The following is a 12,972-nucleotide window of genomic DNA, read 5'->3' as shown; positions in this document are numbered from 1 at the left end:
CTTTTGCCAGAATGGAAGAATAGGGACAAAAACATCTGTTACAGGAAAAATCCTTTATTTATTTTGATGACAGAAAAAAAAATTGCAGAGTCATTTTGCTAAACTAAACTGAAAGTTACATATATAAGTCAAGGTAACTCTTCAGGAGCTTGAAGATGAAATTAAATTAACAAAGTAATTTGATTTTGCATCATGCTTTATGTCCTGTGTGCTGTGATTACCTTTTACACCAAAGAGAAAAGTTAAATACGGAAAAAGGAACAACTGTGCAACTTCAGTAGGCATTATTTATAGCTATGAGTACTGGAAACATGATAAGGAGCACTGGAGTTTTCAAGCTTTCTTTGACTGTTTCCTACAACAGTTATGGGGACACTAATAGTATTTTTTCATTATTGACAAATTCTTTCTGTTATGAAGTGACTATTATATAAAACAGTCACATAAAATACAATTCTATACATAAGCCTATGAATTTTTCTATTAAGAAAAGAAAAAAAAACAAACCAAAAGTTAAGAAAGACAAACAATATAAGGGCAAAAAGAAAGAAATAAAAAATGTTGAGATCCTGACTGCTGTGTCAAAATTCAATTATTCAAGCTAGTGTAAGCCACAGGTGTAGCTTTCCAGAGTATTTGATTTTATTAGCAGTCAAAAGCTTCATAGTATGAGGCAATGTCCAAAACAAAGCATGAAACAGTCACATTCAGTACTCAGAGTCACTGCTGTTTTACTTAGCATTGTAAATCTACTCAGGTATCTCTATCCTAAATACTCTGGGAGCAAACAACATTTGAATTTTGACATTGAGACATGATACCTAGGGGAAAAAGAGTCCTAAAGACAAAGAAAATTCCAGAGAGTGGTATATAAAATATCTATAGCACTTTATAAGGTAAGTGCTTGAAGAATTGCTGAAAAGGATGAGCAAGGTGAATAGAGAGTTTGGTAACTTTATTTCTGTAAGTGAGAATTCAGGGATTGACTGCCCCATGAGCACTGTATGAATAACAGCACAAACAGATCACGATCAAACAGTGTGCTTACTCAGGACTTTATTCTTAGGAGCTTTTCACAATGTTCCACATGATATGAATTACAAGAATTCTATACTTAAATAGCAGCCTAATATTTCCAGAGAAGAAAACTTAAAATATTCAGCGCAGGTTTTAAGGCAAGTAGAATAATATTAAATATTATTTTGTATTTCAGAGCTGTTTCACCTATCAGTGTAACCACAGCCTTTCTCAGTCATGCTGGATACCACTATCTGTGAGTGCTCATAGCAGGTCCTATGGACTTTCTCTCAGGAGTAAGGCAAATGGCTGTAGATTAACTTCACACTGATGCCTAGTGCTCCTAGAGAGTAAAACTCAAGAACATATATTTTCTATGAAGACACTCTTACGCAGGTATAAACTATTCCTTACCACAGTTTCCTGACTGATGAACTATTAAAAATGTTATTGAAATCTGTTTTTCTGTTTCTATAAAAATCTGCTGGAATCTTGCTTTACACTGAGTAGCCTACTAGAATTTATTTAGTGGTTACGCAGATTGAACTAAAAAACGGGAGGACAGTATACCTGAGCAAGGGAAGGGCAAACAGAATATCTATGTTAAGGTTTTAATTTTGAGACTAGAATTCAGTAAATCCCTTCAGATTTTATGCTTTTTTTTTTTTTTGTTTGGTTGGTTGGTTGTTTTTTTTTGTGATCCAATTTTTTCTCCTGGAACTTGGATCACACTAAAGCAAATCATCTTTTTTTAAATGCTTAAAAGTTCCAGACCTTGTAACTTGAAACAAATATTTTTACATGGATAAGGAAAAAAAAAAAAAAGTGTTTTTCAGATGAAGCCAGAGTGTACTGGAAATAAAATATTTTGTTTCCTTTTAGAGTTGAAACAATTGCCTTTTTTTTTTTTTTTAAAGTACTTTAAACTGCTGAGAGAAATATTTCATTTAGAAGAATGTCAAAACAAACATTTCGGCAGCTCCAAAATGTAATGTTTCTTTGTTAAGTTGTCAGAATGAGGTGTTTTGACATTTTTAATTTATTTCTTCCTTCTGGCGAAAAGTATTTGCAACATTTGCAAATGGAATTTGATCTCCTAATAGTTTCTGTTTCCCTATTCCTTTGCTTTTGAGAAATGTTCCAACCAACCACAAAATACTCATTATTTACATTAGGAACATTTTCTAAATCTGCTAGTTAAAGAAGGACTAGTCCTCAGAAAGCAGTAGTGACTGTATTAATTAGTTGAGGCTATGAGGATTCAAAGTCTTCTAAATGCAGTGCTTTTCTGCAGACATTGAAGTTACCCACTGATTTTGAAAAAGGTTAGCCGTGGCAACAGGACATTCTCACTGAATGTTAGAAGTCAGAAGGAGAAATTGGTCTATTTTTTAGATTATATTACAAGGCTTTTTTGGAGTAGCTCTAAATTAGTCCAGTGGCTGATTCATTCTGCTGGTCATTTATTGTTGCATGGGGTCAATTGTCCTTTGCAGTACCTATTTCTGTAGACAGCTCTATTGGGTTAAAGAGGTTACCCAATTTTTCAGTGCCTAAAATCTGATGAGATGAGCCCAGTATTTTTTAATGTATGTAGTAACAAAAATTTTACTGATTACAAAGGCCAGTGGGGAGGATTCTCCTGCTAACTATAGGTGTCTAATGCCACTTTCAGAGCTTTGTGGACTCTTTCAGAAAAAGATATTGTGGAGTATCCTGTTTGGATGTCAGCTGCTGGAGTTCCTTTTGTGGGGGGGAGGGGTTTAGTTTGTCAGGGTGGAGGTTTGTTTGTTTTTTAATTTTTTCCCATAAAAACCCAGGTCTTCAGAAAGTCTGGTGTTATAGCTGCTAGATTCACCCAGAGGTATTGTACAGCCTAAAGTTTATCAAGAGATTTATGGTTAGCAGATAAATACCATCATTTGTTAAAATGGCCTTAAGGCGATTTCCTAAAGACTGGACTCCAGTGCCAATTTAGGTATTAAGATACTTCAGACATCTTAATGTGGGCATGTACGACATGACATGAAGATTTCCACTGATCATGATGGGAATGTACATACTTTTGCACCTTTATTTGGGTATCTGAAACCTGGTGCTGAATCCCACTCCTGCTGATGTTAAAAACAAATGAACAAACAGACAACAACAAAAAAACAAACTTGAAAACACCCAAACAAAAAACCCTAACACAGAAACAACAAAAAACTTAAACTGTATGACCCATTGTCGTGGTTGAAACCGATCCACACAGCTCGTCCACTCATCCCCCCCCCGAGCCTTCCCGCTCCCGCAGGGATGGGGAGGAGAATCGAGAGAATGTAACTCCCACGGGTTGAGATAAGAACAGCCCAGTAACTAAGGTATAACACAAATCACTGTTGCTACCACCAATGATAATATTGATAAGAGAAAATAACAAGAGAATACGATACCACCACCGAACGAGTTTGACTCCCCCGAAGAGAGAGTGTGCCCTTCCAGGTAACTCCCAGTTACCTCCCTGGGCACGATGTGCTGTGGTATGGAATACCTCTTTGGCTAGCTTGGGTCAGGTGTCCTGTCTCTGCTTCCTCCCGGCCTCCCATCATCCCCAGCAGAGCATGTGACTCACAGAGTCCTTGGCCAGAATAAACATTACTTAACAACAATTAAAAACAATCGGTGTTATCAGCTCTCTGTCCAGGCTGGAAGTCAAAACACAAGAGCTGCATCACTTACTAAGAAGGAGCAAACCGGCTCCTGGTAAACCCAGGACACCCACCTTTAAAACTTTTTTTCTTCCAGCACAGCTGCAATTACTGATTTCCTTTGTTACATCTTTTTGTGACTGCAATTACAATGCTAAACAAAATATTGTCATGTGAAAACCACAGAAAGAGCTTTGGAGACTCCTAAACAAAGTGCAATTTCTCTTTGATAGCGTAACTAATTTTCTCAAGAGGGTATCTGCAATTTGTTAACACACTGATTTATTTTCCTAATGGAAAGCTTCAGTTTTCAGTTGTGGCAATTTGTCACCTAGCCACTACAAGAATAACACCTATAAATTTGCTCTGAGACCTGCTCAGTCTAAGCACAGAAAAGTCATTTCACAATCATAACATATACTCAGAGGAGCTGCTATCTCAAAAAATGCTACAGCTAGCTCTCTAGCATACCCTGCTAACAGCTCTCTGTAATGGTTGCACAGCATGTGAACAAAACTGTCCTGCATGCCACATATTCGTAACAATATAATGCTGCTGAATGTCATTTTTGTCACTTGCAATGCCTTTTTTTTTTTTTTTTTTAGAAATCCAAAAGCTCCAGCTGGTTTGTCTCATTTCAGAGGAAAAGAAAGAGGCCTGAGAGAATGTGGAATTCTATACAAGGAAATGTCCCTATTATGCTGTTTGGGGTAATAGGTGCTAAAACAGAACATATTTTCTTACTATTGGTGTTCATCGCCTTATTCATAAATTATTACCTTGTCAAAATAAAAATCCTGAAATCATTATACTGGAAGTCATTTATTTATTTGTGAATCTGCACTTCAAGCTGGCTTTTCTTTTGCCGTCTTTTTCTTTAAAGTACTATTCTAGAAAGAATGTAGGGTGATGAAAACTAAATTAATAAAAATGAAAGTTCTGTTATTTTTAGCACGGATTGTTTCCTGAACAAATTAATGACAATGCAAGTGTGATGACTCCATGTCGTGGAGATGATGGGAAAAGATTGAAGAAATGTATTTCTGCTTGTGGTGAGTTGACTCCAGCCAGCAGCCAAACACCCATACAGGCACTCCCTTCCTCTCTCCCTGTCCCACTCCAAGAATCTGGGTTGTGATAAAGACAGTTTAATAGACGAAGGGAAAACAAACCAGCAAAGCAAAAGAAATCACTTATCCCCTCTCACAAACATACTAATGCCCAGCCTCTGTTGAACAATGTCTATGTTAAAAGACAATTCTCCTTCACTACTTCTTCCTTTACTACAGCTTTTATTGCAAAGAATGATATTGTATGGTGTGAAATATCCCTTCTGTCATTTTGGGTAATCTATCCCTGCTTATCCTCTCCCAGTCTCTTGCCCACCCCAAGCCAAGTTTGGAAGAAGATGATCTTCAATGTCCCTTCCAACCCAAACCATTCTATGATTCTATTCTGTTTGAATTAAAATCATCATGGCTACTCAGAGTGAATTTCACATTGACAAGCTATACCAGCTTCTGAGCTAACCTTAGAATTTAGGTACTTGTATCTTTCATCCCTAAAAGAAAATGGACCAAGCCATAACTAGTCACATGGCCAGACATCACAGTTCTCTTTTAATCTTATCTGGTATAAAAAAAAAAAATATATCATAAAAATTCATCAAATTAACATATTCATTACCTAGTGGATTATCTCTTAGGGAATACCTGGATTGGCTGACAGTTCATAAAGCCTAAAATTAATACTGCAAACTGAAAAAGACACCTGCAAATGCCACAGCGCTTGTGATTTAGCCAAGATAACTCCTTACATGTATGACAAGTTTTTTGGTCAGAGTTGCCTTGTATTATACCAGAGGTAGGACAATTTCTTGTTTGTGATATATGATGAAAATATTTCCATATAAATAGATACTCCTACTATCTTCAGTTCTAACACTTATCTTTCCCTGCCTCATATCAGCCAGAAACCAGGATTTAAGGAAAATTCACCTTGCCACTCAGGACAGTAATGTGATTAGTCAACCATAAACAGAGTTCATAACCAATTCCATCTTTCGTGTAAGCTATAAATCAGTACAACAAAACAACTGCATAGAAAGTTTGTCTGTAGGGTAGACTTATTTTGGTCATATTTTGTCTCAGGACCACTGTCCGTGTTATATACAAAATATTGCTATTGACAAAATGAAGAACACCACTTCTATAAACCAAGGATTTGTTGTTACGTATTAGCAATCTAAGCAAAAAATAATTTATTATCACTCCAGTTATACTAGCACTTTACTCCCAATTAGCACAGAAAGGTCACATTAATAATATTCTTAAAATTCATATACAAGAAAATGTACTAATACCTACTTCAGTCATATTTTCACCCTTCCAGTATCCTCTGGGTCATGAGGCTGATGGTGTGAACTTGCTCGAGCAGAAAGTTAATGAGCTGTGTGTCCCCCAAGGCTACAGTAGGAAGAGTATGATACTGGAAGGTCCAGCATCAAATGGATGAGGGTTCCTTCATCCTCATTCTTCCAAGTTTTATTGGGACTATTTTTATACATTTTTTTACTTCAGCCTGCTTCCTGGTCATTGCTTTCCAGGTAATGTACAAATTTTGCCCAATAGCACCCCCCAACCTCAGTTGACATCAGGGATATTGCTTGCTACACTATAACCATTTTGCTTGGCCAGACCATTATTTTATGTGGTATTCACAGAACTGAAGATGAAGTAGGGCAGGAAACAATTACTTCGATCATAGATACTTGTTACAGCAAAGTAAAATACACCTTGGCTAAATTGAGCTATGACTAGTCCTGAAACTCTTCTTGGTGAAATCAATACGAAGCTTACTTTCTTGTACCAGCAATTAAAAACAAAAATAAAAAAAATCATATTTACTGTGCTATAAACCTATGCACAGTATCTTACATATTTGTTCACACTTGGACTCAAATGTGGAATCAGAACAGTAGCTTTACAGCGTTAAGAAGCCTGATCTGGAGCAGAACACAGCTTGGCTCAAGACCTCCAATATGCTGACTACAAAGATGCTAATCAATCTGAACTGTTTGATTTGGTGACCATTTGTCCTCGACTTATTTTTGCCAGAAGAGTATATGCCTTGTGCCTATGACATGAAAAGCATCTCAAAACCCATAATCCCATCAGTTTTGAACAGACTTTTTGGGGAGAAGGGATTTATTTTTAACACAAAAACTGTCCCTTGTTAAATGTCAAGTCCTTTTCTTCACAACATGTGGGAACTAAAGTAACTGTAACATGGAGATAGCAGAATAAAGAGGAAAAAAGAAGAAAACCCATTTTATTCAATATTAGTGTCAAAAAAGGCTAAATATTTTGGTAGAAATTATAATAATTAAGAAGTATGTATTAAGGCCATCATCCAGATATGATAATTTTTAAATTTTAACAGACTTATGACATAACCGAGAACAGAATCTTAGAATATGAAACTCAGAGCAATACTATTAAGATTCAGAAACATTTGTATTATTCCCAGGTGTTAAAAATAGAGTTGCAAAATACCTCATACTTTCTCTATTGCAGTATATCAAGATTCTCTGATGTTTTTATGGGCTGAGATGCCTAATATCCCTTTTTAGTAATCACTGTTACTTACAGTAGCAGATGTTTGATTTGAGGAGGCAATTTGTTAAATTCTGAGTAGCAAATTACAGTCATACCGCACAGCTTGTTAAATGATTAGCGTATAATCATATACTTATTCTTAGGTGTTTCACTTTTGGAACAGCTGAAATGTTTTGGAGACCTATTTTTTTTTAACAAGGACATTAACAAAGCTGTAACATAACATCTCACCTTAGTGAACAGATCAAAATTGATTTTGAAATATTAGTAATCAATTCACTTCCCGGTCAACATGATAATGCACACATTTCAATATTTTATAGTCAAATACATAAAAAGCATACATTTATTGCAGAAATGTAGTTTAAAAATCGCATGTATTTTCAGAAACAAGCTTTATGATACATCTGAGTAACTGAAAAACTGTTTAACCAAATAACTGAAGATAAAAATATATAAGTAAAAGTATGAAATATGTCTGCCTAAATATCTTTTTTGCAGGTGCTAACAGACAAAAGAGCTTCCAGGTACTTAAGCATCAGTGCTGAAGATAACTATTAATTATCTAGATGATTCCTTAAAAGACCCTTATAGACACACTTATGTAGTAGAATTAACAAATTCCTAAAACTCTAGAGTGCATATTTCTGATCCAAAGATACCATTTCTTTGTATTTAGAACCTGCAGGATTTCAGCTTTTATTAGAACACCACTGATGTAGAAACAAACAGAAAAAAAAAAAAAAATAGTTTAAGCTCATTAGAGGCTGTTTGATTTTCCTGGTAATATCAGCTGTGCAAATTGTATGACATACAAAAAGAACAATGACACGTGGGAGTGCACTGAAATAAACAGTGGTAATCTTCATTCAGTAAAATAAATAAATAAGGCATAATTATTTCCTTTCCTTAGAATGCCATTTCCTTTTAAAAGCATAACTTTATGTATTTCCTTCGTTATGCATGCATATATTAGGAGATGGACAGAAAGAGGCAGCAATGTAAGAACAAAGAGAGATGCTAAATGTAACAGCTTATTATGTAAATAAATCATTCATAAAAGCAAATAAGATATTTTACTTGCTTCTTCTTATGATTCATGTCACCATGATGTGTAAAATCAATTACTATGAACATCATTTATTCTCATGTTATTAAAAGTATTGTACTTCAATTAAAGTATTAATAGACTTACAACTATAGTCTATTTCTAATTTCATTTAAAGCAAAACAAATGAATAAAAACTAAACATCCATAATTCAACCCCCATATCTGATTTTTAGAAAAGTAAATTAAAATCTGAAGATAATGGTGAAGCAGAGGACCATACTCATCTACAATTACAGAACTGTAGACAAAATGTTTATGCTTTCAAGTCAAGAAATCAAAACATCATTAACAATAGAAGGCAAGAACCTGATGCATCTTACAAGGAAATTAGAACAAATATTAAGGAAACATTTATAGATTAAAAAAATAAATAAATAAACCAATTTATTTACATGCACTTAATTCCATAAAGAACAAAAATATTAAGAAAGAAGACAATTGTACAGCTGCTGAGATAAATATTTTCTTTGGTTTGATAAGGCTTCTGGTCCCGCACTTTCAATCATAATTTCAACTGAATATTCAGAAACAGGAAACTCTTGGACTTTCTTTACATCATTACCCTCCAAATTTTTTGCCTTCATAACCTGACCTAAAAGACCACAGAGAGCTTGTTCACCTACACAACAGAAATATTCTACAAAACAACATCTAATTGCTAGACATAAAATTAATTTTTAAAAATAATAAAATAGTTTGTTTCATCCCAGACTTACACTTCTCAAAAGCCTATGGATAAAACATATTCAGCTTTCACTGAAAAGTAAAGAAAATGTTTCATGACTAAAGACTTAATCTTACCTCATCAGTTGGAGTAATGAGCACAAGCTGTAGAGAAAAAGATAAAAATCCTTCCTAAAATTCTATCATCTATTTTGCAGAGCTACAAATATATTAAAACATCTTTGTTCTGTTGGGTTTTTTTCATATTATACGCCTTATAAGAAAGAAAAAAAAAAAAAAGCCAAAACCAAACCAAAATTTAAAACAAAGACAAAACCAAAATTTTGTTATATGTATTAAAACTGCTTTTTGTAAAAGTGGCAGCATATATACTGACAGAATTCACAAATCCGTGCTTGAATCTTTTCTCAAAGAGAAAATTACAGTTAAAGGGGTTTCTGCTATTGTCTCCACATCTTAAGTATGTCATGATTGACAAAATCACACAGGCTATTTACTTTATTTTTCATATTCTTACACAGCAGATTTAACTCATCAAAATTTTTAAATATGGACTGAGTAATAATAATACACCTATTCTTTTCTGTTCAGTTTTGTTTTTATACTGTACTAGTGTTCTTGCAGGAGCTAATTTTTTTAAACTATTCAGAGGGTTTTTTTCAGATTTCTTTCTTCTGATACTTAAACCTCACCTGCTTACTTGCTTCCAGAGTATGAAATAAGTTTTTCTTTCTTTTTTCTTTTTTTTTTTTCAGAAGTCATATTTATTCTTATACAGCTGAAAAAAAAAAAAAAGCCACTATGATGTTCAGAAAGTATTACCTTTTAAACAGCCTTGGAGAAGAGCAATAAGGGAACAATCATTCAGAAGGTCCTGTATAGGAATAAAAATTAGAAAAATGTAGGAGATATAAAAAAAGACAAAAAAAGATAGTTTACCAGTAATTGTATATTTAATCTTTCTCTATACTTATTGGCAATATATACATAATGGAATATGAAGAAAGAGAAAAAGGTGCAACAGTATTTCCATGAAAATGGAAGAGTAGTTAAAAAAATAGGGATTATCTGTGTCTGTTCTTTAAGAAAGAATTTAAATGGTTTCTACAGAAAACAAGTTCTTTTTAAAAAAATATCTGTAGGAAAAATACTTGATTGACGTACAAATGAATAGATGATTTTTTATCTTAGTTGACCTGAATTTCAGTCATCAAATTCTGCAAATATATTTTAGGTTGTCTATATGAATTATTATGGAAAATTATTGAATTCTAAAATTCTGAATATATGCACTGCTCTTGGCAGAATTGAAGGCCCCCTTCTCTGTGCCCCTCTCTGAAAACTGCTGTGCAAAATGCTATGCCTGTGGGATGCCTCTATTACCTGCATGCACATAGAGGTAACATGTCAGTAAGTTTTACAAAAGCTTATTACATCTTTACTCGTCGCTTTATGCAGTACTATACAGATTAACCTATATGCATGACAATACAAGGCAACTTCATTAACGTTTTCCATAGTTTATACATGTATTAATGTAATAAAGAAAAATCAAACCAATTTTCTGTATTTTCTCTAATCCAGCATTATTTTTTTTTCTTGTATACCTATTAACATTTTTCTGTTAGCTTAACTTGATGAGAAGACTGGAATTGTAGGTCAAGTAATACATGTCAATTGTCAGAATTTTCCACCTTGCTTAACACCACATTATTTCTTTTCTGATTAAATGTTAATAAACCATTTTATTATTATTATTATTATCTATTTTATTCTTCTCTATGAAATCTTACTTCATCTCTTCTTCTTTTCCCATTATCTGTTTCAGACTGTTTCCAATTCTATATTCCCTTTCTCTCTCTCTCTCCATTTCCTTGTTTCTGAAGACATTGTAGATATCAAAGTTATTTGCAGTTCCTCCAAGTTATTTCCAGATGCCTGTCTTTAACTGGATATATTTCAGTGAACAGTAAAAAAACAGAATCTTAAGGCCTAGATAGGTTCAGTCTGATTGTACTAACTAATGGAAAAAATCACAAAAGGTTATTGAACATAATTTCACAGTAACTAGCTAAACAAAAAAAAAGAAGTCTTTATGAGTACAGGAAGTTGGGGGAATTTAGGGATTATATTTTGAGACAACATTACGTGCCCCATTTTAATTTTTTTCACTTGGATTGTACTGCCAGCTGCTCTTCAAAATAAGTTGTTAGTTGACCTACATGAAGGACAGTCATCTTTAAATTGGCAGGAATGTCATAGAAACACAACCAGGATTCCAAGACTTTTGTGATAGAAGCACGTTTTTCAGTGTTTGGTGTTGACTCTATTTTGAAATTCTGGAAACCTCTTCCTTCTGTCATAAATGCAAGACCTTTCCAGCTGTGAGTAAAATTTGTTGCTTATAAGTAAGTATTTTGAGGCTAAAGCATCCTCTGAAAAAATAATTATTACTGGGGAGATCAAAGTGTTTTAAAAGTGCCAAAGTACTTTAATACTCCTTGTATTCCTTACAGGTTTTCTAAGTGATTAGCAGTGACTTTGATCACTTGAAATCTTACCAGATACAATATTAATAATGCTGATCTACTTTGGTATGAAAAGTTGCAATTTAAAAATTCCCATTTTCGGAATACTCAGAATCTCTAAAATTTTTATATTACAACAGCCTCTTGCAGGAATGGATTTTTCTGCTTGTATACTCCCCTTCAGCTCCATGAGGAGCTCAGAGACTCAGAGATCTTGTACTATATAAAATATGCCATGAAAATCAAGAGGTTATTGTAATAAAATGATGATGGTGTAACAGAAGTAAATGGAAAATTTCTTTATGTGCTATACAAGGTTATGTGGAGAATTAAGGTGTTTTTTCTACACAAATCACTATTTTCAAGGCACCCTTCCTCACTGTCGTGGTTTAAACCAATCCACACAGATCGTCTACTCACACACCACACCCCCCACCCCGACCCTTCCCGCTCCCGCAGGGATAGGGAGGAGAATCGAGAGAATGTAACTCCCACGGGTTGAGATAAGAACAGCCCAGTAACTAAGGTATAACACAAATCACTACTGCTACCACCAATGATAATATTGATAAGAGAAAATAACAAGAGAATATGATACCACCACCGAACGAGTTCGACCCCTCCGAAGAGAGACCGTGCCTTTCCGGGTAACTCCCAGTTACCTCCCTGGGCACGACGTGCTGTGGTATGGAATACCTCTTTGGCTAGCTTGGGTCAGGTGTCCTGTCTCTGCTTCCTCCCGGCCTCCCCTCATCCCCAGCAGAGCATGAGACTCACAGAGTCCTTGGCCAGAATAAACATTACTTAACAACAATTAAAAACAGTCGGTGCTATCAGCTGTCTGCCCAGGCCGGAAGTCAAAACACAGAGCTTGCACCAGTTACTAAGAAGGAGCAAAACAGCTCCTGGTAAACCCAGGACACTCACCAGCAACCTGAAAGTTCCCAAGAACAATTTTGGCAGGGCAACCATCAAAGGTAAATACTGCCTCTAGCTAATTTGATAGTTTACAGACAAAGTGAAAAAATAACACCCTCCTATGAGAATCCCAAGCATCAGGGTAAGATTCTCAGGGACTCTGATATGGGCCTACCATGGCTGTGTCGGCCAAGAGTCAACTACAACCCAAACAGCTGCAGTGGGCTATGGCTAAACATAACAGTGCAGATAAATCTGACATCACCTGAGTGATGAGTCATGGCATGGGTGATAGATCAACTCATGAAAGGAGTAAAAGAACCCTACCTGCAATTGCTGGAGAGGTATACCAGGATATCAAGCTATTTGGTTGGCAGTGTGTGTTGTTATCTGGCCATAAAGACCAT

Source organism: Lathamus discolor, chromosome 4, assembly GCF_037157495.1.
Source record: "Lathamus discolor isolate bLatDis1 chromosome 4, bLatDis1.hap1, whole genome shotgun sequence".
In the NCBI taxonomy this organism is placed as follows: Eukaryota; Metazoa; Chordata; class Aves; order Psittaciformes; family Psittacidae; genus Lathamus; species Lathamus discolor.
This window is presented reverse-complemented; position numbering follows the sequence as displayed.